Source organism: Lissotriton vulgaris, chromosome 5, assembly GCF_964263255.1.
Source record: "Lissotriton vulgaris chromosome 5, aLisVul1.2, whole genome shotgun sequence".
NCBI classification, from domain to species: Eukaryota; Metazoa; Chordata; class Amphibia; order Caudata; family Salamandridae; genus Lissotriton; species Lissotriton vulgaris.
Genome location: NC_141693.1, coordinates 1338393143 through 1338419035, shown reverse-complemented (window position 1 = coordinate 1338419035; position 25893 = coordinate 1338393143).

Genomic DNA, 25893 nt, shown 5'->3' with positions numbered 1-25893 from the left:
GATGGACGGTCCAGCAACTCTACATCCAGAGCGGATATGTTGGATTCAAGATGGTTTAAAGTGGATCGTAGATCCCTCAGGACCCCCGCCTTCTTAGCAATGCAAACCCCCCTGATATAGGCCTTGAAACCTTCCCAAAGGACCGCCCAGGTATCCACAGACCCAGTCTTTATCTCAAAATAGGTCTTAATGGATTCCCTCACCTCCTCAAGAAACACAGGACCTTGCAATGCCCTGCCAGGAAAACGCCACTGCCTTTCATATACCCCGGGCCAAGGAATGTTAATACGAAGTATAATCGGAGAGTGTTCCGAAAATGTGTGTGGCAACGTTTCTAACCCATGGAACCAACCAGCGACTCCTGGCGAAATTAACCTATAGTCTATCCTAGTCTAAGTATTATGAAACTCAGAGTAGTGAGTATAAGCAGTGTGGGCCGAGTGATGTGTGCGTTCAATATCCACCAATGAGAACTGTGTACAGATGTCATGCATGGCTAGCCGCGAGCGGTGCTTATCATCTGGAGAGGAGGAAGTGCTTTCTCCAGTGGGATCTAGCAACATATTAATATCACCCCCCACTATCAACAGACAAGGGTCCAGAGCCAAAAGATGCACCAGTAACGCATGATAAAATTCCTGCGACTCAACATTAGGCCCATATATGCCCACTAGAGCAACATTGTGACCCAGAAGAGAGCCGACAGTTATCAGAAAGCGGCCTTCCCCATCCGTGATAACCCTGGTGAGGGAGAAAGCGACTCTTTTATGAATAAATATGGCCACACCCCTAGCATAACTGCTATAGTTGGAAAAGTATCTGTGGGGTCCCCAGCTCATTGCCATGGACGTCGCATCGGACATGGGCAAGTGTGTTTCCTGCAAATAAATTATGTCAATGTTGTGGCGAGCGATAAAGTTAAGAACCTGTCTGCATTTCCGTATGTTATAGAAACCTCTGACATTCCAGGACATCAAAGAAATTCCGGAAGGACTGGGCTGCCAGCCTAGCTTTGCCATCTAACCAATGAATCAGCCAACATATGTCTAAAAGAACGGACCCAGCGCCATATACCATTGACCTATGTAGTGCGAACTGAACAAATAGGAAAAAACAGCAAGTATTACCCAGCCCCACCCAGTCCCTTGCAAGGCAAAACCCTACCCCAACAACTAAATATCAGTGCAATCCGAATAAACATTGTGATACTATACATATTGTTGGACTTTGCCCTTCTGGCAGGTTCACCCCTGAACTTTTTGCTTATTAAGGTGAATTGGTGGTAGTGATTTTTGGTTTCTGCGCACTTTACCACTGTGTCCCAGGGTAAAGTGCGTGTGTGTAGTGAGGTTGGCCTGCCCTCCCATAGGAATGCAAGGGGAATGTTAGTGTCCATGTTAGTTCCTGATGCTTGGGGAGTGCAGGTGCGAGTTTGGTATGTGCGGACTCGTGTGATTAAATGCTGCGCAATGATGTATGCGGCATGATTGTGTCTAGTGTGGAAGTGCCACTTCTAGAAGTTGGCATGTTTGTGTAATTTGTGTCTGGCGTGTGATTGGCTGGAGCTGGCTGGTGAGCCTGGCTCCAGGAGTCAGGATGGGTCTGCCCCGGGGGTGAGTGGAGAGATTAGCATGCTGCTGTGAGGGAGGGGTGCACCCTGGACCTGAATAGGGCGGGGCTTTCCCCACACAATGCTGGCTCCACCCCCTGTGGTGTGACTGATGACCCTAGCCTAACTAGTGAATAATAATGGTGACTGAGCACATCACAGTGCTCCAAAACCAGCTGCTACTGGTTTTTCCCCCACCCTGCACACAGACAAAGGATTTACCTGTATAAAAAGGGGCTGTGTCCCCAGAAATGTTGTTCTCTTTCTGGATCCTTTTGTTGAGGAGGGCTGCTGCTGCTGGGCGCCAGGAGGACCGGCACTGGGGACTGCCTCCCTGCCTGGAGGGCCCTGTGAGCTGGATCCTGGGCCCAGCCTTGCCCCCCTGCCTGCCTAAAGACTTTCCTGGACTTTTGGGGATTCCTGCCTACCAGCCCCTGGGAAGCGCTGGCCTCCCCCTGCTGAAAATAGCGCATTTGCGCCGCTGGAGCGGTGATCCCTAGCCTAAGGGATCCCCCAGCGTGTGGGGGATTCCCCCTCGGTTTGCTGATTTACAGCGCGGGGGCCCACCCTGCTTATCTGCCGTTTCTGTGCCCCCTAGCGCTTTATTTTAATTTACTAAGCCCCGTTCTTTTCATTTCATGGGTGCCACCCCATTTTAGCCTTTAATCCCGGGAGCCTACCCCGGATTGTGCCCAAGATAATCCTCGCCGCCGCCCGGCTCGCAAACAGGAAGTCAGGTAGGCCAGGGGCGGGACAGCAGGAAGCAGACGGGAGCCTACACCGTGCTCCTGCGCCGGAAGAAGAAAAGCCGGCCTCTTCCCCCCGGGCTCCCAGGAGCAAGGGAGTGCCCCGGGGAGCGAGAAAGGATCTGGACTGAGAGAGCCCAGAGGAGCGGGAGCTCACCTACCGCTGCCGCAGGAAGACCCCGTGAGTGCCTGCGTGAAGTGAGGGGGGCGTCGGGGCACATTGCTGGTGCCCGCCCCCCCCACCAGTGGTGTAAGCTTCCTTGTGGGGATGCTGTGAGGGTAGAGTGGCCCCGACAGGCAGCGGGCCGCTCCCCCAGCGAGGCCCCATTGTTTAGAGCCCACGAGGGCTCCGGGGGCATTCTAGTGATCTTGAGCCCCCAGAGGGGGGGCTCCAACAACGGGCCGCATTTTTATTTAGAGCCGCAGAGGCTCTTGGCAGCATATCTTGACTACGAGCCCTGAGAGGCTCCAAGGGGGCATTTTCCTTAGTGGTAGAGCGGCCCCGGAAGGCAGCGGGCCGCTCCCACCTTGCCCCACATTTTGTTCTTGAGCCCAGCGAGGCTCACGGGGCCACAAGTGTTTTTGTGTTCAGAGCCCACGAGGCTCCAACCTGTTGGCCCCATTGTTGCTACAGCTGCCCAGCACTTAGTGGGCAGCTGCTCCATTTAGGCCCCCCTGACATTTTGGGACACAGGGCGTTTCAGCCCCAGAGAGGCCAGTTGGCCTGGGGACAGCTATATGTTTTGGCTTATGTGATTCCTGCGCAATTCTGCTTTCGCTACACCACTGAATGTATGTTTATGCATCATGTGTTTTTCCCTACACCTCTGAATGTGTTGTAATGCATCATGTGTAATGTTTTTATGCCTACACCCCTAAATGTATTGTGATGCTTAGGTGGTTGTTCTTCGTAGTACAGGTGTTGCTAGTGAGGTCCTGGTTCCCTGCGTAATATTCTCCTAAGGTGGTTAGGGTTGCGTAGGTGGTACTTACCTGTTACCAGTGATTACTGGTTGTGTGCTCTATTTTTTTTATTTTGTGCTACAAGTTATTATATGTGCTAGGTCCTAAGTGTAATTCTACCAAGTATTCTAGTTCTAAAAGTGCCTATTCCTGACAGTGGTCCATGTGGCCCTGTCCTATACATAATCCCCTGTAAATTCTGCCTGTGCCTGTTGGCACATTGTAAAGTGTGTGTTTTTATCCAATGTGTTTGCTACAATACAAAGGCTATCTTTACATATAACCTTATGTGGAGTTTCCTTTGTGGTGGGCCTTGGGTGTTGTTGTTGGGTGCGCGTGCAAACACTTAACCTACATTGCCTCCGGGATAAGCCTTACTGCTCGCACCACGTTCCCTAGAGGGTGAGCAGGGGTTATTTTTGGCGTGTAACTCCCTTGCCCTGACTAGAGTGGTGGTTTCTGCCTGGCTTTGGCACAAGCCTCAGCCAACCGGAAATTGCCATCTCTAACACATATCCATAGGCACCGAAAAGTTGGTAAAAACAACAAACATACCATGGTATACACCATGAGGCGCAGCAACGCCACGCCGGCCGGGCAAAAATAGAACATTATAAAGACAAATGGAAGAAATACCACAATGGAATATACATTACAGAGCCATCAAGCGGTAAAAGGAATCAGCCAGTCCCAGGATTGGAGAACAGTTCCACACTGGCATCCCAACCGCTGTGTGGGGGAAATGTCACACGTGCAGCAGCCGCCGCACCATTGTTGTTCTTCCTGTATTCCTGGCAGAACCCCTGTGCCTCAGCCAGATCTTCAAGAATGCGGGATCTGCCGTCAATGTCCACCTTCAGTCTAGCCGGATAAAGCATCCCATATCTAAGGCCCATGTTCTTCAAAGCATCTTTCACACCATTGAACTTACGTATTGCCTCCTACACCACAACCGTGAAATCCGGAAAAAAGGAGTGCCTGCTCTCTTGCCACCGGATATTCCCCCGCTCACGGGCAGAGCGAAGGGCAGTGTCCCTGTCCCTAAAGTTCATGAGTCTGGCAATGATGTGTCTCAGAGGTTGACCGGGTTTGGGACGAGGCCCCAAGGATCTATGGGCATGCTCCACCACAAAAAACCCTGCGTAAAAAGATCAGATAGTAGTTGCTCCACGAAGACATCTATCCGGCCCGAGGTGGCCGTCTCCGGCACGCCAATGATGCGTACGTTGTTCCGTCGACTACGGGCCTCTAAGTCTTCGTTCATGATAGCCACTTCCTTTAAAATCCTCTCCACCCTTTCCAGCCGCTTCTGTGACTACGTAGCCCCATCCTCTACGTCGGAGACCCTGGCCTCGGCGACATTCAGCTGATGATCGAACGCCTGAACCTTTGCACCCATATCAGCAAGTCTCTTGTCCAGAGCGTAAAACCTGGCATCCAAGGCCTTGAACCCAGCCCTCATCTCCTTCAGCACGGCTACAGTGAGCGAAGCAGGGTCATCAACATCATCTCCGCCCTGCGCACCATCGCTCGCGTCAGTGGGGTCTTCAATCGTATTGCCCGTGACTTTCTCAAATGGCAACGTCTGCTGTTTAGGAGCCTTCCGGGCCATTGAGAACCGCAACTGACTGTGTCCACCTGGACAGGTGGGGTAAGGCAAGAAGTGCGCCTCCAGCCATGGGGTGAATAATGACAGGGCCACAGAGGTGCGGGCCTGTAGGAAGAGGCCAGACCAGTCTCAATAGTGTAACTCAGAGGCCCACTGCAAAGGAGCTGAATAAGTTCCCTAGGGTGTGCACCGCTGGGCCAGGCCCCCAGGGTATGCAGGTAGTAACCCAAGGGGCGGGCAGCTGATGGAGTGAAGCAAAGGAGCACAAGGGCAGCCCAACGCCAACTTGCCAGCCAACAGGAGAGGAGAGCCAGCAGGAACGTCCAGACGAGGGCACACGTCTTTATGGGAGGCAGAGAGACCCCAACCGGGCCTGAACCAGCAAACCAGCAATCTAGCGTAGCAGGGCCAGGCACAGTAATGCAGGTGTGTCCAGTCCCCAAGGATTAGAGTGGAATAGGATCTGGGCGTCTTCCAATACATAGATAACAGCGCCGACGCAGCAGATCAGGAGCAGCAGGTGTTCATAACGATGCGCAGAGGGATTCCAAGTCCACGGGTCCCAGCACGCACCGGAGAGCAGGCCTGGCACAGGGACAGTAGCTCCTGCATCTCGGGCCAAATCAGGCGACACTGCAGGGGCATCCAGCAGGATGGGCAGTAGGGAGCCAGCACACCCCACCGGGCCTCCCGCCGTCACGACCCCCAAAGCTGAGCCTATCAGGCCTTCCCCGCAAGCCCGCCACACCCCCAGCCACTGCAGAGTAAATCGAGGCCCGGCGCCGCCGCAACCACGAGGCTCAGTAAAAGCCCAGCAGCCACCGGGACCACAAAGGCCAGCATGCCCAGCGCAGCCAGGGGGATGGAGGGGAAGAGGCCTCTGGTAACGGAGATCGGGGGGGCCGATTCCGGCAAGGGAGGTTTCCGATCAGGGGGTGCGCTCACCTTCGATTCTTAGGCCACAACACACGCATCAGCGCCGCTGCCGGAAGGGCCTCAGGGCCACCACAGAACGCCGCAGCATGAGGCAGGCGATCCGCCGCACGGATCAAAGCGGCGATGGCAGCCCCTCGCACAGCAAATCTTCCCGGGCCACAGGGAGAGGCATCCGCCGGTTCCTTTATGCCAGGGACGTGGTATTTCGGGCAAGAAAAGTGTCCGGCCGGCGGAGCTTCAATCGCAGGCGGCCATCTTGGTCGCCTGCCTGGCCACGCCCCCAAATTGGTACAATTCTTAGTGCAATTAAAAACATATATAAAAACAAATCAATACAAAACATTAATAAAATCCAGAAGAAAGATTTTTCACTATTATGACATATTTTTACAATGATTCTTTCGGTAATGGATACATTTCATACAAAGTCTCATTACATTGCTTTATGTAAAAAACATTACATTAAAAACAAATTAACTATGTCCTTGTGTCGATGCGTTTTGGTGTGTCTTTTTGGTTTGGAAAACACCTTCCTCAGGACTCAATAAGATTAAAAACAAACACCTAATCTTCACTGTGCCAACCAATATATCCTGATTCGTAGGTCAGCACATAATGTCTGGCTTCAGAGAGAATGAATTCTGATGTATTTCCTTATACCCCCATCAATACGAGGCCAAAGAATATTAATATCAAGGGTCTTTGTTTCCAATACACTTCAGAATTCACAAAAAATATCCTTAATTTGTGCTTTCATTTCCATGTTGTGTGCTAGAGCAAAAAACCTTTACTATCCCAGTATCCAGCAAGATTGTCTCATAAATGTTCTATATTTGAAGTCAGAGAAAAAGAAATACACACCATGCTCCCTTGGAGGACAGAGCTCTGTCTTTTAACGCACAGCAAATGTGACAAGATATAAACAAAATGTGAAGTCCTGTTAACAGAAAGCGAGCTTTCATGGAAAATACAGTAAACAGAAAGGACAAAGACAGTTGTACAGCTTAAAACAAAAAGCCAGCAAACAGAAAGCCAGAAAGTGGGAAAAACCACAAAGCCAATGGTATGCAATGGATCAAATGCATTCCCAAGTAAGTTTTCAGAATGCCCAAAAAACAGTCTTTTCACAACCAGGCACCTACGCTGCCTGGTAGGCTTTGGCCAGAAAAAAAACCACATAAATAATTGCTTTGGGAGTGGTATACAAATAAACCTCTCACTATTTTACATGTGCACAGAAAACGGAATAGGAAACTGAAAATGGCATACATGGCTTGGAATTTACTTCAGCTCGATATGTTCCTGTTACTCCAAGATAATTCTATGTTTACTCCTTTACAAGTTTTCTGTGATTGCCACTTTTACTTCTACAACTTAATAACACTGGTGTGTTAACCTTTGCACTAAGCAGAGGGCTACTAATAACATTGTCACACCCCTTTTAATTCTGCTGCACCCATAATATTTATTTTGATTGTTGTCATTCCAACCAAGTACTTTTGTTGACTGCAGATGTAAGGCAATGACTGTTTGGAAAGAGGTTACTACCATCAGTGCAGGATTGGCTTTAAGGGAGCCACTGTGCATGTTTGAGACTTCTCAAGAAGAATGTTTTGGTTGTGTGTCTGTAAGAAAGCCTTTAAGTGGCCAAATGGGTGCTGCAGTTCAGTCATGATGTGAATGAAGGCTGCTATAACAGACTGGAAAATGCCAATGGTGGGTGACTGGTCTTGTTGTGAACTGTATAAGTAGCTGATTGAGCGCAGTTTGGGCAAACGATGCAAGTGGCCATGAATATTGTGAGTGGGGTATGTGATTTGACACAAAGCTTGAGCGATGGGTCACGTTGAGAGGCAGAATATAATTTTGCATCTTTGTGGGCGAGACGTGACTGAATGGCTCATGGTACCGATTGCATGAGTGAGTGACTTAAAATGGCTGAGATGGCTGATGGTGTGAGCACTTTGGACAGTGAGCGGCTGCAGCTCATTGCTGGTGTAAATATAAGGATGGATTCTGGCTATGGTTCCAGGAGGTTTCGTGAATGGTCAAGGGATACAAATGCCAGAGTAAGGTGGTGAATGGTGAAGTTAGTGGTTGAGGTGAGAGGTAGTTGTGTGGAAAAGTTATCGAATTTGTGCGACAGTATGAGTGGTTAGTGCTGAACGTAAGTACTGTTGCAACTGCCTGAAGGCAAGTGAATGCAGTAAGTGGTGCTGCCAGTGTGTAGCATAGTTTGTTCTGAAGGGATGACTGGTATTGCATGTGGCTGAATGTGTGTTGTGTGGTGTCAGTGAACAGGTGATGGAGGCAAGTGATATTGCATCGTGTGTTTTTATTGTCTCAACTGGTGTAATGGAATGAGGGGAGTCAATGGTTTAAATAATAAGTTCTGTGAGTGAGTTACCAGCTTTTGCTGATGTTGCTGTGCAGTACTGCAAGTGGCTGCATGGTGCTTTGTGAGGGTGCTCTGGTGAATGAGCGAGATGCATAATTAGTGTCGTGATGCAGTTATATGAGTGGTATTAAAAGTGAGCCCAAGGTATTAGAATGTGAATGGATGAGCTTTGTTGCACATGGCTAAGTGTGAAGTTGGTGGGGGGGTTGGGGGGAGAAGGGGGGGGGGTAAATCCCGGGAACAGCTGGTTATGTGAATGAGTTATAATGAAGTGGTGTTAAGGAGGATGTAGCCTAACCGCTAGGGCAGTCGAGTTCTAATCTGTGGGACCAGGTTCGAGTCTCGGCAATAACGCTCAACATCCTGTGATCTGGGAAAATCACTGCCTACAAAAAATGAATGTTTCCTAGTGTAACGCGACTGGCGCTCATGTAAAGTGCTCTGATACCTTCGGATCAACTTTGCACTATATAAAACTATGAAAAAAATAAAAGTGAATTACTAAAGAAAGTAGCTTTGTAAGCGGCAGATGTGAGTGTGGGGATACGTGATTCTGCCTGGTGCTGCATGTAGTGGAATTGTGGTCTGTGAGCAAATAGATGGCTTGGCAATTGGGTTCTGAATTGTACTGAGTGGTGAATAGTAAATGTTATATGAGTTGTGAAGAGTAGATAGTAAGTCTATGTAGGCAGTATCACCAATTAAATGTTGAGCATGACCAGTGTCACGAGTAAACACATGTTGACCTAGTGGTGTGTGCACACCAAGTAGTTCCCTTAAAAGCTAAGGACTAATATGGCACTGTGTGCTTTTTTAAACAATAAATGTTTTGCTTTTAGACAATTATTGTTCAAGATTCATATGGGCCTGTCAAGCTCTCTAACCACGTTTTGCAACAAAACATGATAAAACGAAAAGAGTGACAAAGCCAAAAGGGCGGCGAGTTGGTTTTGCCATTACTTGTTTCTGCAGGTGAGTCCCGAACAAACTGTTCTGGTGAAGGCAGTACTGAACAAAATTTGGAAGTTAACTCCACAGCGCATGAACAATCAATGTACTAACGTACTATGCCTAGTTTACAATGTGCAAACATGTTCTAAGTTGGCGGAATAGGGAAAAAGAGTGGCGAAGAAGGAAGGAAGCAGACAGTTGAGAAACATGAAAGATATGTGCAAGAAAGAAAAATATAAAAGAGAGGGTGATGAAGGAAGAGAGATCTGAAGGCAAAGATAGATACAGTAGACCAATAATGTAAAGAGAGCTGGGTGAAACAGAAATGTAGAGTGCAAGATTATAGTGGAACATGATGAGAATGAAAAGGGTAAGGAGGAGAAAGGTGAGGCAAGGGAAGAAGAGCAGACAGAGGGGAGCATGTGAAAAGAGTGTGGAACAGAAAGGTGAAAAATGAAAAGCGGTTAGTGAGGGGAAGCAGAGAGGCATGGTGCAGAAAGAGAAGGGAGAATGGAGAGATGAGAGGGAGTGAGATGAGAAAGGGTGGTAGAAAAGCAGACAGGGAGAGAAAGTGGGCACACCTCTGCTTTATTAAATATACAGTAATTATATATGTAAAGTTGAAGGGTGACAAAGCTGTATCAATCTTGGGCCTGCCACATCAATGCATAGCTTTGCTGTCCAAGACACACACTACAGATGCTTTAACTGTGTTAAGGTTTTATGCGATCAAAAGATATTTTGTGGTTCACAATAGGTTTTCCTGATACAAGATAATAAAGCGGGTGTTATACCATCGGGTTAATCTTTGATGGAAATTCGGGTTCTCGTACCCCAAACAAATAGTTATATTACATGATCAGACTACGAGACACAAAATCCTTCTGCCACCTCTTTCAAAATGAAGTCAGACATTCCACCCTATTCAGAGAGGCTTCCACACTTGAACATTTGGCATATCAGCCTGCAACAAAGACATACCACAAGTTTTAGAACTGCTGATGTGTGACATTTTGATGTTTTCTGTGTTATTTTGCGTGGCAATCAAATGTTATGTGAGTGACACTGAATAATACTTTAGCGCAGTAGTCATGAGAGTGAAACAAATAATTTCAGAAATATATTGAGTGGCACCTTCAGTCATTTCTTCTTTTTAGGTCTCGGCTATGCAGTGCGCATGCGCTGCATAGGCAAAAAGACCTTTGTCGATTACTTTGACTTTTCAGCCAAAAACGTGCACGCGTTCCATTGCCATCAATGGCAACGCGTGCAAGTGAGGCGATCTACTTGCAGGAGCACGCACCACCATATGGCAGCAATTATCGCTCCCGCAAGTGCAGGCTTCCCCTGCTGCTCCTCCTCCTGCTGCGCAAGCTTGTTTTAAATGTGACTTGCTTTTGTTTTACTTTCAGGGAAGCGTGTTACGTTAGTTGGAGTCAAGCTGTGATATTGTTTGAGTTGAAATATTACAGCTTGTGCCGTGATTTTTTTTTTTTTTTACTTTCAGGGAAGCACATTAGTCCTCCACGTGTGTTCTGATTAATTTATTTGTCTTTCCTTACCCCCCTCCGAGATTGCTGTTTATTTATTTATCATTAAGTGATACAGCCCACGGCAAGGATCGAACCATGGTCCCCCGCTCCATAGACAGCAGCTTTAAATATTAAGCCACCGCTTTGCTTAATGACAAGCCCCTTAAAGGGGTTTATTGCTGTTACCTCACCGAGTCACCCTCACACCTTAACCCCTTCATACCTCTTGCTTTCCCTGAGCTCCCCAGTATGCGCATGGGAAGTGTGTTCCCTTCATTACACAAAAGTGTACAAGCGCTTTCACTTTCAATGTAAATAGCCTGGTTCCCCTTTTCCAGAGTTCCTGCCTGCCTGCCCTCACAACATCCACGCACGGTTCATTAAAAGAGGTAATTTCTTGTTTTAATGCTATCATCTTTTTTTACTAACACCTCAACTACACAGAAGGCTGTTGATTTTTTAATGGTGTTGGCAAGGAGGCCGGGTCAAAACTATCGCTGTCGGGGGTGAAAACGTGTGCTAGTTTAGTTCCGGAACCCCGGTGACTTTCATGAATCATTAGTCAAAGTCCTGCCGTAGTGCTTAGAGAACCCTGACTTTTTTGAGTGAATAATTAATTGTCTATGCTTTTCATTTGGTGAAATCCACATTTTACAACGTAAAGTATGTATTTCCTGTTAATTTTTAAAAACAACCCACCTGTATGACTTCATTGGTGTTTATTATGGTTTTTGAAGCCACTGCTTCTTGTGGGAGTTCCGGTTTCATGCATAAATGGGAGGGACCTCGGTACGGGTGCCCAACTCCAGTTCTCTCACGTTAGGTTGTGCAGTGCTCTATAAAGACCTGCATGAGCGCACAAGTGTGCATGCTCCCTCAGACGAGTGGAGAAAGGTGGGGGCCGGTATCAGCCCCGACGCTGGTATGGCAGGGTACTGCCCCCCTCCCCCTCGCCTACAGGCCATGGTGGGGCGCTCCCCGCCGCGTCATCGTGACGCGGTGAGCACGCCTCACCATTTATTGGTGATAAGGCTCCCAGGTGACCCGGAAGCGATGGGATCACTCCCGGGTCAAGGGGGAGCTGGGGGTCAGACCAGTTAGAACTGGTCTGGCCTCCCTAGGGGTTTAAAATGGCTGGGGAGCACGGGAGGCGTTCTCTTGTTCCCACGCTCCCAGGCCTGCCCTACCTCAGCCTTGTAAGAGGCTGTTATCTTTTTCTTGTGTTTTTTCCCCTTGCAGGTAGCTGTCGAAGACATCGATCGTGGAGAGGGGAGCCGGTTCGCTATCTGGAGAGCCGGCGCGATGTTATCAAAGATCGGCGTCGGTTGGCGGGAGAGATGATCTTTTTGGTTCTGTTTCCCCTTGCAGGTAGCCGTAACTGTGGAGCAGGGATTAAGTGTGCCAGAGAGCATTGATCGCTGAGAGGGGAGCTGGCGTGCTATCTGGAGAGCCGGCGCGACATTATCAAAGATCGGCGTCGGTTTGGCGGGAGAGACAATTTTTTATTTTTTTTCTGTTCCCCCTTGCAGGTAGCCGTAACTGTGGAGCGGGGATCAAGTGTGCCAGAGAGCATCGATCTCTGAGAGGGGAGCCGGCGCGGTATCTAGGAGAGCCAGTGCAGTTGTGGGCATTGTGGTGTTTTGAGTGCCGCAGGTACCTGGGGTTGGGGGCTGGAGTGAGCAGCAGAGCGCGGCCTGAGCAGGTTGGCAGGCCCGCAACAGCAGGTTGTGGTCTTCCGGTCGGAGCGGCCGACTGAATTTAGTGTTGATCCTCGGCAAGTTCGATCCTCGGGATCGCGTCCGCATGCTTTGTTTGAAAAAGGCATTTATTCAGGAACGGTTATGCGTAAAAGTCCTCGGGGAGCCATCGTGGGTGTTAAACTGGTGGACCCGGCACAGGGCGATTGTTCTGATTTTGTTCAAGCTAGGAGCAGGAGGGCACACGGTCTGGGAGAGACTCTTGGGGCAGATTAGAGCAGCAGCTCGGTAAGTAATTTATTAGGGCATACAAAAGAAGGGCTCCCCCAAATACTGTGATTCTGGGCAAATCACTTAAACTGACTGTGCCTCGAATGCTTGAGTAAGGTTACTGATGCTCATGTAAAGTGCTCTTATACCTGGGGTCGTCGTTTTTTGGGCCCAATATAAATCGACATAAGTTATTTGTTGGAACTGAGTTGAATCAGTGCATGCCACAATTGTAGGTTTGAATAAGGCATATCACTTGTGTTCCACAAACTTATGTTAATTTTGTTTTTGCACCGTAGGAGTACATAGGGAGTGCTCTGCATATTCGACAACAAGGAGCGCAGCTGGGGACATCGCTGAAAGGGGACGCAGGCAGGCCTGCACTTCACTGCTTCTGAGGGCTTCCGGGCTAGAGTGAGCTCGCCCAACACCCAGGCTAGCTGGTGTGGCGCGGTCCCAGTTGCGTGGTGCTTAGGGCCAGTCTGTGTACCCCCATTGTGTGCAGGTAAGGACTTGGATAGGTCCTCCTGTTAGGCAACAAGAAATAGCATTGTGCCTGTGGTGTTATTACAGAGGCAGGTGTCAGTTATTTACAAATTGTTGACTCACAAATTATGGCTAGCAAATGGGGTGCGAAGCGTTCCCGCATGGAACATATGTTTGAATCCATGATGCGTAGGATGGCGGCAATGGATAGGAATGGGGGAAGGTAGAAAAAATGGGGCATAGCTTGGCAGAGCTTAGACAGAATGTTGATGCCCAGAGTGGCCCAGCGGGCAGGCCCAAGCATACAATAGTGCCCCCAAATCCCAAGGGGAATTGGACCCACTCCCTAAGCGAGTTAGAAACAGGAAGGGGAAGAACCAAGACCCCACACCAAGGCAGCCGGTAGGGGACATCCCTTCAGGGGAGGGCCCCTCAGGGGTTCCAAGGGCACCAGCGAATATCCCTGTGACCCCGGCCCTTCCCCCACCTGTGCCTGTACCGGCGTCAATCCCACTGGTACCAATCATAGCTCCAGTGGTGCCCCCACCTAGCCCCATACCATCCCCGGGGGTTCCTGTCCCGAACACAGTGGTACCCACTCCGGGTTTAGTACCAGCGCCAATTAATCAGGTTCCACCGGAATTAGCAGCACAGATAGCGGCAGTTCTCCCTTGGTTAGGAAAGGACCCATTAGCAGAGTCTCAGAGGATGGTGGCAAAGATTATAGCGGCCCCAAGCACGGTGCCAGGCCCAGTGCCAAGTACTCCTATTGTACCCCAATCAGGGCACCAGGAGAGTGGATCTGACAAAGACAAGGTTGCGGCACCAGCAGGAGCTGGAGAAATAGGTAAGGAGGTACCACTACCATTGCTTGGAGCAGGGGTTTTACCCTCTAGGAGGGAGCATTTAGAAAGGCACGTAACACAAGAGGTGAAAGAAGTGATATGGTCAGGGGCTTATGTCAATATGTTTTCTCTGCTAGTAGACAGTAGGGAAATGGAGTATGCCAGGAAGCAAAAGGATTGGATGCTTCCTAGCGAATGGTGGGTAAAAATGTCCAGATTCAGGGTTGAAGAGACCCTGAACAATTGGATTAGGGCATTTTCAGTATTTATGGCAATAGTAGCTGAACGTTCACCTAATTTGCAAGCAGAAATGGTGTGTTATCAGAGCAGGGTCACTATGACACATGATAAATATGGGGGGGAAGGTTGGAAGGATTATGATATGAATTTCAGGAAGGCCAAGGAATTTGACCCCTCACTAACCTGGGATCGGGTGGACTCCATTTCATGGCTTGATTAGTGTGGCCCAGGGCAGCCGGGCAATGCAGTTCAAAATTGGAACAGGGGTCACACTTCACAAGCACCTCAGCCCTTTCGGCCACCACAAGCGGGGGGCACAACCCCGGGTGCAGGGAACGGGTGGGGGGAGGAGTGTGTTGGGAATTAGTAGGCGGACATGCACCAGGGCCCAAGGCACTTGTAAATTCAGACACGCATGTTCCATTTGTAAGCAAGCACCCCTCTCACCCAGAAACAAAATGTCTTAAGAAAGGGAACTCATTTGCAGGAAATAGAGGGAGGAAGAAACAGGAATAAAGATAAGGAAAGACCGGTAACACATTCCCCCATTGACGTACTGGCAATGACTCCTTGGTTAAACAGGTATCCAGACCATGCCACTGCTAGGATGTTACAGGAAGGTTTTTTGTATGGCTTCAGGATTCTGGCAGGGGACTACGCAGGGACTCTAGAATGTAGAAATCAACTTTCAATCAGGACCAACCCAGAGGTGGCAGCTGTAAAAATTGCAAAAGAACTGCACCTGGGTAGAATAGCAGGTCCTTTTGATCACATCCCCGTGCCCAATTTTGTATGCTCACCCTTGGGAGCGGTCCCAAAGAAGGAGAAAGGGGAATTCAGGTTAATTCATAATCTATCAGCCCCTAGAGGCAATTCACTAAATGATGCCATCAATGAAGACATATGTAGCGTGAAATATTCCTCCTTTGACCAAGCAGTGGATATGATAAGAGTACTGGGACCAGGGGCTTTGATGGCTAAGTCAGATGTTGAATCTGCCTTCCGGCTGCTGCCTGTCCATCCCTTAGATCACCATCTTTTGGGTTTTTCATTTCAGGGCAAATTCTATATGGATATGTGCATGACCATGGGTTATTCGGTCTGATGTGCTTACTTTGAGAAATTCAGCTCATTCATGGAATGGGCTCTGAGACAGGCGACATGACACCAGTATGTCATGCATTATCTGGATGACTTTCTCTTTCCGGCGTCGGCAGGCTCCCGAGAATGCGCTTGGTCATTGCAGGAATTTTGCATGCTCATGCGGGCTTTTGGGGTCCCTCTGGCACCAGGGAAGACTGTCGGTCCAGCAACTACAATAGAATTCGTCGGTATTGAATTGGACTCAGTACAGGGATGTTTTAGGTTACCTGAAGAAAAAATACAGAAATTTTGGGCTACACTCCAGCAAGGCTTGTCAAAAAATAAGGTTACCTTACACCAGTTACAACAGATTGTTGGCCAGTTGAACTTTGCACTAAGGGTAATGCCTATGGCTCGTCCATTCTCCTGTTCTATCTCGCAGATCATGACCGGCCTAAAGGAGAAGCACCATCGCACCAGACTGTGGTCTGAGGTTCGCCAGGACATGCGGATATGGATCGCATTCCTGGAGGGTTTCAATGGCAGGGTAGTGTGGCCCGGTCCACCCGCTACGTCAGCGGAGGTAGGTTTATGGACTGACGCCGCAGGCAGTGCGGGTTTTGGCGCCATACTCTGGAGGGCATAGGGGGCTCAGCATTGGCCGAATTGGTGGCGCGAGAGTGGTCTGACAGCCAATATAGGTTTCTTGGAACTCTTTCCCATCTGGGTAGCTCTGTCTGTTTGGCCTCAGCACCTTCGTAACCAATCTGTGATTTTCTGGTCGAACAATATGACAGTGGTAGAATGTATCAATCAACAAGCTGCCCGGTGTGAAATGATCCTCCGCTTGTTGAAGGAGATAGTGCTGTTGTGCATGAAACTCAACATACATTTTAAGGCTAAACATGTCCCAGGTGTGCTAAATAATGCAGCTGACGCACTCTCTCACTTCAAGATGCAGGTTTTCAGGGAACACTTACCATCTGCAGAGGCAACACCAACACACTTCCCGGAAGCACTCTGGCAGATTGGTGCCCCCAACTACAGAACCTCGTGGCAGCTAGTCTAGCGCCCAGGACCAGGAAAGCTTACGAAGGGGCGTTCTGTTCTTACTGCACTTTTTTGGGGCAGAGTTGGGTGGATAGCTGGCATAAGTCAGGGGCATTCCTCCAATATCTAGATGCCTTGAATAAAGAGGGGCGCTCTGCGGCGAGCTAGGCGTCATGTAGCAGCAGTTTCTTTCTTTGCACAGATCAGGAACACTAGGGATCCCACAAATAGTTTTATCATGAGGAAATCTCTAAAGGGATGGCGGCGCCTCCAGGGAGCCGCCCCAGACACAAGGCAACCAATAGGTTTAGAGCAGCTGGCATCACTGTTAACTGCTCTAGGTGGCATTTGCAGCTCAACAAGAGAGGCCTTATTGTTCAGGGCTGCCTTTACCCTAGCTTTCTATGGGGCATTTAGAATAGGTGAACTAGTGGCGCGCAACAAACAGGATGTGCTGGGGGGGCTTCAGCTAGAACACATAAAGATGCAGGGTAGCACTCTGCTAATAACCATTACAAAATCTAAGACTGACCAAGAAGCCCGGGGTGAGGGATTCGTACTCCATCGAGCACAAGGCAACCCATGCTGCCCAGTGATGCATCTAGAGGCCTTCCTCCAACAGAGGAAGAGTGTAACAAGGGGGACACTTAATGCATGCTGATGGTACCCCGCTCACCAGGTACCAATTTAAAAGGGTATTGGCCATGGCTATTGACAAGACTGGTTTGGATTCAAAAGACTTTGGAACACATTCATTTCGGATAGGGGCTGCCACTGAGGCAACATCTAGAGGTTTGCACAGCAACAGTGTAAAAAGAATTGGAAGATGGTCTTCTAATTGTTACAAGCGCTAGGTGCGGCTGCACATGTTGTGAGAGTGTCAAGACAACTGTGAACTGATGCCTGTCCTCTTTTGTTTGCTTGTATTTCAGTTTCTCGAACCTGTCACACAGGACCACAAGTTGTATGGGTTATTGGTCATTCGTATGTACGGCGCATGAAATCTGTTTTTCTTGCAGGTAACTACAGACAGAGTGCTGAGCAGGATGGTTTGAAGTTATCTTTACATGGGAAAGGGGGTCTCTGCCTCAGTCAGTTTAGAGGGTTTGTAACAGATCTGTTGAGCAGACACAGCCTGCCGCCCACAGTCGTGATCTTGCATTTGGGCGGGAACGATCCGGTGAATTTGGGGAGAAGGGTCTTGTTGGAGGAGATAATATCGGAGGTAGGCTGGTTAGCTAAGGGCTGCACCATAGTTTGGTCCCAGATGATACCCAGATTCAAATGGAGGGGAGGAGATTCTGTAAAGGCGTTATATCACTCGGTAAAGAGGATCAACAATAAAATTGAGAAATTATTCAGGTCACCTCAACTGCAAAACGTAGCGCATGGGTGTATCAGGGCCAACCGTGCTTCTTAAAAGACAAGGTCCATCTGACTAGATTAGGCAATGAGATCTTATTGGAGAACATTATGGCTTGGCTAGGGGGTGTTAGGTCAGGGCATGACCTTTCAGTGTAGGAGGATAGGGGGCTAGATAGTCGGGCAACTAAGCTGGCCTGTGGCGGTAAGGTCATGATTGGTGAGCAGTCAATTTAAGGTCCTTAGGGGGTGGCGCTATTCTTGAATGGGGTCGCACAGGGGGAGGGACAAGTGGTCTCTCCTAGAACTCCAGGGGCGGTACATCCGATTGGCTGGATGGGTGCGGGGGAGGGCAAATCACAATTTCTTTAGGCTGGTTAGCCACCCCGCACAGGCACAATGACGTCGCTAAACGGCATAGAGTGCAAGGGCCCCCCCAATTTGTTAATGGGGTTCATGGAGCATACGGGGGTAACTGTGGGGGGGACCCTCTCGATAAACTGGCCCTCTGCGCATGCGCACTCATACGGGAGGGCATGGCTGATTGATAAGGATCTGACACCAGGATACGCAGAAAAACATTAATGTGTGATTATGATTCAGATATTAGTTTCGGATAGGAAATACTTTGTATTAGAAACATGTTAAGGTTAGCCATCTGATATCTGTGTACATGAATTGTAATCTAATGTCAAGTACCTTTTCTGCGTAATTAATTGTGTAAATATTGTTTATTTCAATTTTATTTTGATTTTTACATTTTTAATAAATATGGCCAGGGGGTGGTACGACCCCCCCGCCTCTAAAGAAATCCTCCCTCATGTCCATTTTTAGGTTTCGACCTGGCCGTAGAACCTGCGAAGCAGGTGCTCCGCCCAGGGCGAAATCTTCTGATTTTACACTATGGGGTTTAGTTCTGCCTCTGTATTCCATTGGCTAGCTCCATAAATGGAGGCTAGCCATTGGAAGAGATTGGATGTCAATCACGCTTTCCCCGTGAAAACGCGATTCGGGGGCGTTTCCGTGTGTTTTTTTAAGTCCCGCCCTCTCCTCTTCCCATTGGCTGGAATTTTACCTTCCAGCCAATGGGAAGGGGAGAGGGCGAAAAACACGCCCACAAGGAGTTGTTGTGCCTTCTTTATCCCCCGTCCTCCCGTTGTCCGTGCCTTCGCCGTTGTGGGGCAGAATTGAGTGCTTGTTATTTATTGGCAGCCCTTGGCGCTGCTATCACCATAGCCGCACAGCCGGTGTGCAGGAATCCCCAGCTGTGAGTTTCCTCGCCGTGTTTGCAAGGACCGGGCACGCTCCTCCGTGATGTCAAGGGTGTCCCCATGATGATATCACGAAAGGGGCGGGCCCGGACCCTGCAAACACTGAGAGGAAGCTCACAGCGGCCATGACGCTGCCTTCAAGCACACGTGGGGCACAAGGAAGAACCGCCAAGATCCCCAGTGTGAGTGCTTGTTTTTAATATATATTCAGTGATTGATAAAACGTCTTATTAACTGAACAGGCCTTGTGCAATAAAAGTGGCACGTTCTGAACCTGCACCACGAAAGCGAATGACAAGACGGGCACCGAAGGAAGGAACAGTGTAATAAAAGCGGACTACTTCCGGGCTCTGTAGTAGTTTATTTCCTGGAACGACAAACTACACACCCGCTCTGGGCGGTCACTTCCGCCAAGTGACAGCGAGAGCCGCCCGTGCCTACCCCATGGAGAGACATGTAGTGCGCATACGCGCATAGCGACGGCGCTGAAATTCAAATTCGAACGTTCTGTGCTGGAGAAAAGATAGTGTGAGTCTGTGCGTCGTAGCGCTAGATCCCGAGAGAAGAAGACTCCGAATCTGCCGGTAGGATGGACCCTTTCACAGAGGTGCGTGACTTTTGTATTGCTTTTGTTGTGGAATAGGAACTAGGGCTGTGCTTGCACACTGGGGCTGCCTCTCCCAAAGCTGAGCCTGCCAGACCCTTGTTTGCTGCGGTTCCTTCCAGCCCATGGTCCAACAGGAGGCAAGGATTGGTGGGGAGGGACTTGGTGCTTTTGGCTTCATCGCCAGCTGCAGACCCTCTGTTCTCTTCGCTCGATTAATTTCTGTGTCATGAGCTACCTTCATGTCTGTGCTAGGGGGGCAGCTACTAGCTACGACTGCGCAGTGCCTTAGATCTCGCTCAAAAGTGACAACATTTAATCTTTGTGGCCAGAAGTACCACTTTACCTGCGCAGGTCTGCTTAGGTCCATTTCAGTGCTTCTACGATTAATTTTCCTCTTAGCTGCGCCCAAAGTTGTTTTTTACCGGTGTAAGAGGAGCTCTCTACTTACACATGATTCAGTGAGTGACGCGGCCGGACGACATTGTGAACCTTCAGCTGCACCAGGTGAGACAGGGCCTAAGTAAACCCTAATCAATCTGAAAGTTAATAAAGGTGTGCAGCAGCCGGCAGTGCACTGAGACTGAGTCCCTCCGACGGCCTGGCCACTCACGTCTGTTCCCACTCAACTGGTCCCCAAGAAGTGCATCTAGGAAAGAGCATTACCGAGGGGCCGCGGTCGCGTTGTGTTTTGATGTACCCACCCACTGATTGATTAATTGTGTACTCTTCCCACCCGCTACACTTGCTCGTGTTGGCCTTTCGCTGCCCCTGTGCTTCTCACACCCTTTCACGTGATGCCCTGCTTGTGCGCTTAGACCACCAAGTTGTTGTGAATCAGTGTTCCTCTGCACCCCAGGCCCACCTTGCGCTCTCTCTTGCCTGTTTGCTGCCCCCATGTAACCACGTTCCTCTCTCCATGTTCACTACCCCCACCATCGCCCTCCGTGTTTCTTCCCAATCCTCTGTGCTGCTTCCCTGCCCACCCGTGTTGCTTCCCCCAGCCCTTCGTGATTCCGCTCCCCCATCGCTCTCGCCTTGCTTCCCCTTACTCATGCTATTTTTTATTATTCCATTTTGTTTACCCATACAACTAGGATCGGAAAACAAAGAACTTTTTTAAGACATGCTGTAGAGGTTAGAGCACAGCATTGGGAGTGCTTTACAGCATGGCTAGAACCTTTGGCAATGACGGTGGTTCCCTAGGGCGAGCCCTATTGTCTTTGCTAGCTTTTTAGCTGCCATCTGTACCGCAGTAAAAGTATTTGTGACACTAAACTGTAAATCGGACACTGCGTCTTTCCTGTTGCACTGCAAGTTGCCTGCACTGTTATGATTCAATGCACACTGCCTGCAACACAGTTTGCTGTCTGTGACACATTTGCAAGAGATTAAGCTATTGGCAATGTAAATGACAATGCCATTTATTTATCTGTTTTCAGAACCAACACCTAAATACAAATTTTGTCATTTACAATGCCAATAGCTCTAACTTTTCCAAAGGCGAAACCGTTGCATTGTAAATGCTTGTTAATAAATGTTGGTGTACACAAGGCGGGGGAGGGGGATGTTCTGTTGTCCCTGGCCATATTAGCCGAAGGCACCGCTGCAGTGTACAGAGTGATTCAAGATTTACACATGCAGCCTTCCCTAAAATCAAACCCCCCACCAGTTATGAAAACAACTTCCCTCCTTATTGATAAGTTGCCTTTGCCAATCTAGATGCAGTGACCCCATTCACTTTCAGAAGAGCGGTGCCGTTTAACCGAGCTCTGTGAATGTTTGGGGTCATGTACGGCCCACCCACAACTTTATAATCCATTAGCTCTTCAATGTGCGACTATTTTGATGTTTTAATAAGTTTACATTCTCTTTGCTGTTCTCTTTTGTTTTCCCAAAATAAAAGCAAAAAGGACGGGACGCATAGGAGCCCCTTTTGTTGTACATTTTACGTTTATGAATAGTGTAATAGAGTTAAGGTTGTGAATCTCTTATAAACCACCCCTCTATCCTGCAGGCCAGGGGCGTAACACAAGCCCCTGCAGCCCCCGCGGTGCGGGGGGGCCCCATGCTCCAAGGGGCCCCGGCCGGGCCCCTCACATAAGAAGATCTGCTGCACAGTGCAGACTGCACACCAGGCTGTGACAAAATGGCGGGCCCCGGCCCCTGCAAGTTTGAAATGGTGCACACTGCGGCGCCCCGGCCGGGGCCCCCTGGGAGTCGTCACGTCAGTCTCAGTCGATTCAGAAAATAAATGGTAATGGTGCGGGCCTAGTTGAGTCTTTTAAATGGTGCGGCCTGGGCGGGGGCCCGAGAGTCAAGTCCGACTCCGACATGGTTGGGTGGGGAGGCCCCGGCGGGGCATGCTGCTGTGTGTGACCCGGTCCCGTGTGAGACTGAGTGAGGCTGGTGGCACTGATGAATCTCAATCTGACTGAGTGATTATAAATGGTTATATGATTAAATAACGACTGCCTAAACCATGAATTCCTCAACCACGAAGGCTGAACAACGAGGAATTTCAAACCACTACATTTTTTACGAGTTCCTTAACCACGAAAATCAACTTCTCGTGTCTGACCAATAGATGGCAGTATTGTAATAACAATTACCTGTTTGTTTCGCAAAATGACCAACTGAGAAGATCTAATGTTATCTTCTAATCATCGACATGTTTTTTTTAAACTAATTCTTTATGTGATGCATTTCTTTCTTTCGAGCAGAATAAAACCAGACTACATCCCAATACACTTTTTTAAACATAATCCTTGGTGTATTCGAAACGTTAATGTTGACATTTGTTTTTTTAGATGCCAATGTCCACATTCTTTTCTTAATTTTCTGCGGGCTACAATGCTTATTTTTTGTTTGTGCTGAGCCCAATCGCATTGTGCATGATTTGAGGACGGCGAGAAGTCACTTGCAACTCCGTTATTCTAGAAGCCCATTCGCCCAATCGCTGTGAGTATGAGGGGAAGACGTGGAGAAGTGACGTGATACTCGTGTATTCTAGAAGCCCAATCACCCAATTGCTGTGAGCATGAGGGAAAGACGTGTAAAGTCGTTGTTCCGTCCTTCGTTGTTCCGTCGATCGTGGATCAGCCCTCTTCGTTGTTAACTCTTCGTGGTTAAGGTAAGTCGTTATTCAAACATCGTGGTTAAGGATGTTTTCCATTATAAATTGTATACAACGAACAATACACACTCGGTTTATCTTTTTTTTCAGTCGATCGATCTGATTCTGATCATCGATGAAATGGCGGCGGTTGGAGCGTAACGAAACTTGAGGGGGCCCCCCTGCAATGCACATGGAGGGCCCCCACCCGCGGCGCGTCCCACCATGCCTCCCCCCGGCGGCGCGGCCCACCATGTACCACTTTGCCCCACCACGCAGAAATCTAGCATGCGAGGCACACAAGCCCCTTACCCTGGGTCCTACTCCTTTGTACTGTGGCTCAGTAAAATGGGCCTAGTACATCTCCTCCAGCACTTGAGGCTTATCTGCTGCTTATAGACCTGCAATTCCTTGTGACTTGAAGGCAAGTGACATGACAGATAAAATAAAAATAGTCCACAGGTGCAAAAGGGTTTTCCCAGCTTTGCGGAAATCTGACTTGACAAACAAGTCAGACTAGCCATCAGAAACTCGAGAGGTCCCGCCCCTCCCCCCGCCCTCCTTAAAATTATGAAAAAGAATACTTTACATTTCGCTGACTTTTGTACTTCGCATTAATGTGCATGCATTATTTTGACTGACTGACGGACTGACACACGTGCTTAATTTGAGCTGGTGGTTTCCGGTGCTCGGCGCCTGATTGCCAGCTCCAGGGCTTATGACAGTCTGGCTAATTTAGATTTGAGCACAACAGCCCTTTATTAGTTGAATTTACATTTTAATGACTTCTAATACTGGCCTCCAAAACCATTCTTATAGCGTTGGGGGCCTGGAATAGTATGAACTGAGAACTGTCACACTTGTAAGAGTGTGATGGTTAGTAGTTGTGTTTGTAGTGGTGACATATGGCAGCTCTTAGGGGCAATGTTTGGTGCAAGCTGCAGTGGCCACCCGAGGACAGCCCCGGCACTTATGTTTTTACAAATTAAGCACCTGGTACAAGAACGGAAATTAGGAATGGAGTGAAGAAACTTGCCGCCTGCACCGCAGGAGGCTTTCCGTAACAAAACAACAAAAGACGTCTAAGCGGTACTGAACTCCACCACCACCGGACATCATGGTATGGTATGGGTCAAGCAGCCACACAGCAGGAAACTTCAGTTAGCCCACGAAGGAGGATCGCAGGAGGGCCGGCTTTCAAGTACAAATAAACTCGCTCAGAGTACCCAGAAAGGCAGAAACTTTACTTCAGACTTATGCATGCCGGTCGGTGACGGTGTGCCTAAAAGCTTTCTTACATACTCGCCTCCCCTCTCACTCACAGCATTCTGGGAGAGGTAGTCCCATAGGAGGCAGGGTGCACTTCATATAGGCGCTAACAAGTACGAATCCCAACATAGAGTTAAGAGTAGGAATAACCATTAACTAACAACCATGTTTTTTTAAAGAGTGAGTGATAGTTGATGACAACCTACAGATATCACTTGCTCAAGGTAAATAGCAGTGATTAATAAACCAGTAGAGAACCTGGACGGAACACTGAGCCCCCATCAAGGGCAAATCCCCAGGAATCCCTTTAAAAGACAGCACATTTTCCAGCACTTTAGAAAAAGCATATTTTTTTAAAGCAAAAACAACGCGTGGCTAAAGCTGGCCACGTGAAGCCTGCCATTTAAATTCCAGTCACATAAATCCCACAATCAAAGCAATAACGCGGCGCATGTATTCATTAGGGGAACGCTGAGCCTCGCGCTCTTTCCCGCGCTCCCAGCCATCGCCTCACAATCATGCTTTAAAATTATTGACTCTACCACTTGAGGCGGGGAGGCATGCAGGCGTCATCTCAAAAGTGAGAAATTAAGTATTCGAAGGAATACATGTTTATTGAAAACATTTAGCCGGAAATCAATCAACTGCTATTTTTCGCAGTGCTGTTTTATTGTAAAAGCAGCCAGAACTTGGGGCAGGGAAAGAGGCGCTTTGTTTAGTATTTTTTCCTCAGCCTTATCGAAAGTTATAAGAGTCATAGCTGCCAAGGTTTCAGATTGCTGTGAGTGACATTTTCATAATTTATTTCAGTGTAATTATAAGTGACATTTTAACGACTATGAGTGACACTTTCCCGCGAGCAAAATCAAGCCATGAAGACGAGGGAAGCATATAAATACCTGAAATTGCATCCATTTGAGCAACAAGAAACTCTAAGAAGAACTTAAAACCGCAGAAAAGCACCAGAAATGGAAGGGCACTGCCTGGAGACAGCCTGCTGTTATAAGTTGAGTGAGTGGCAGTGAAGATACTACCAGAAACGGTGATGAGGGTTAGCAGCAACTGCAACATACTATAATTACCGGTGGGTATTGACAAGAATTGCTGGACTGAAGTGATCAGATCAGGTACTCTTGTGAGTGGCGGTGAAAACGTTTGAGGATCATCACAATAAGCTTGATCATAATAGCAAAGGAAGCAACCGATTATGGGGGGAAAGATCTAATACTCGGGGTGCGTAGAGGTGAATTGATCAACGGTAACCACGACTATAGCTAGCTTGTCTATGATTCCAAGCGTGACCTCAAGGAGGGCAATCTGGACAAAGCAAATAGCCAGTCACTTCCCTTCTGGAACTCGCTCCCGCTATCTCTGACAGGCCAGTTTGCAAAAGTTAGTACTTCCCTACTAACTCTATTATTTTGCGGCCCGGGCCCTCCCCATCATACTCCCCAGAAGTTTTTTTCTAAACCTCCACAGGTTGCTACTAGAATTGATTTGGAGACCGAGCCGCTGTCGGGTTGCGCTGCCCATTCTGCAACGTCCGCTCACTGAGGGTGGATTGGGGGTGCCCAATTTCGAGCCGTATTACACCAGGGCACAATTGCAATGGGCTCTGGCCTGGTTGAGCACACCAACAGACCCAGAATCTTCGTTTATATGCACGATTCTATGGGGTACAAAAGTGTATACCTGGCTCTTTGAATCAACCATACACCCTGAGCTTGAATTCCGACAAATGACGGTGGCCCGCTACTGCTGGTGTAGAGGTTTCTACATCCCAAGTGCCCGCTCCTTCCGTACTACCCCTCGATTCCTGGTTGGGACTTGTTACTGCAGCGAACACCGAGCCACTGT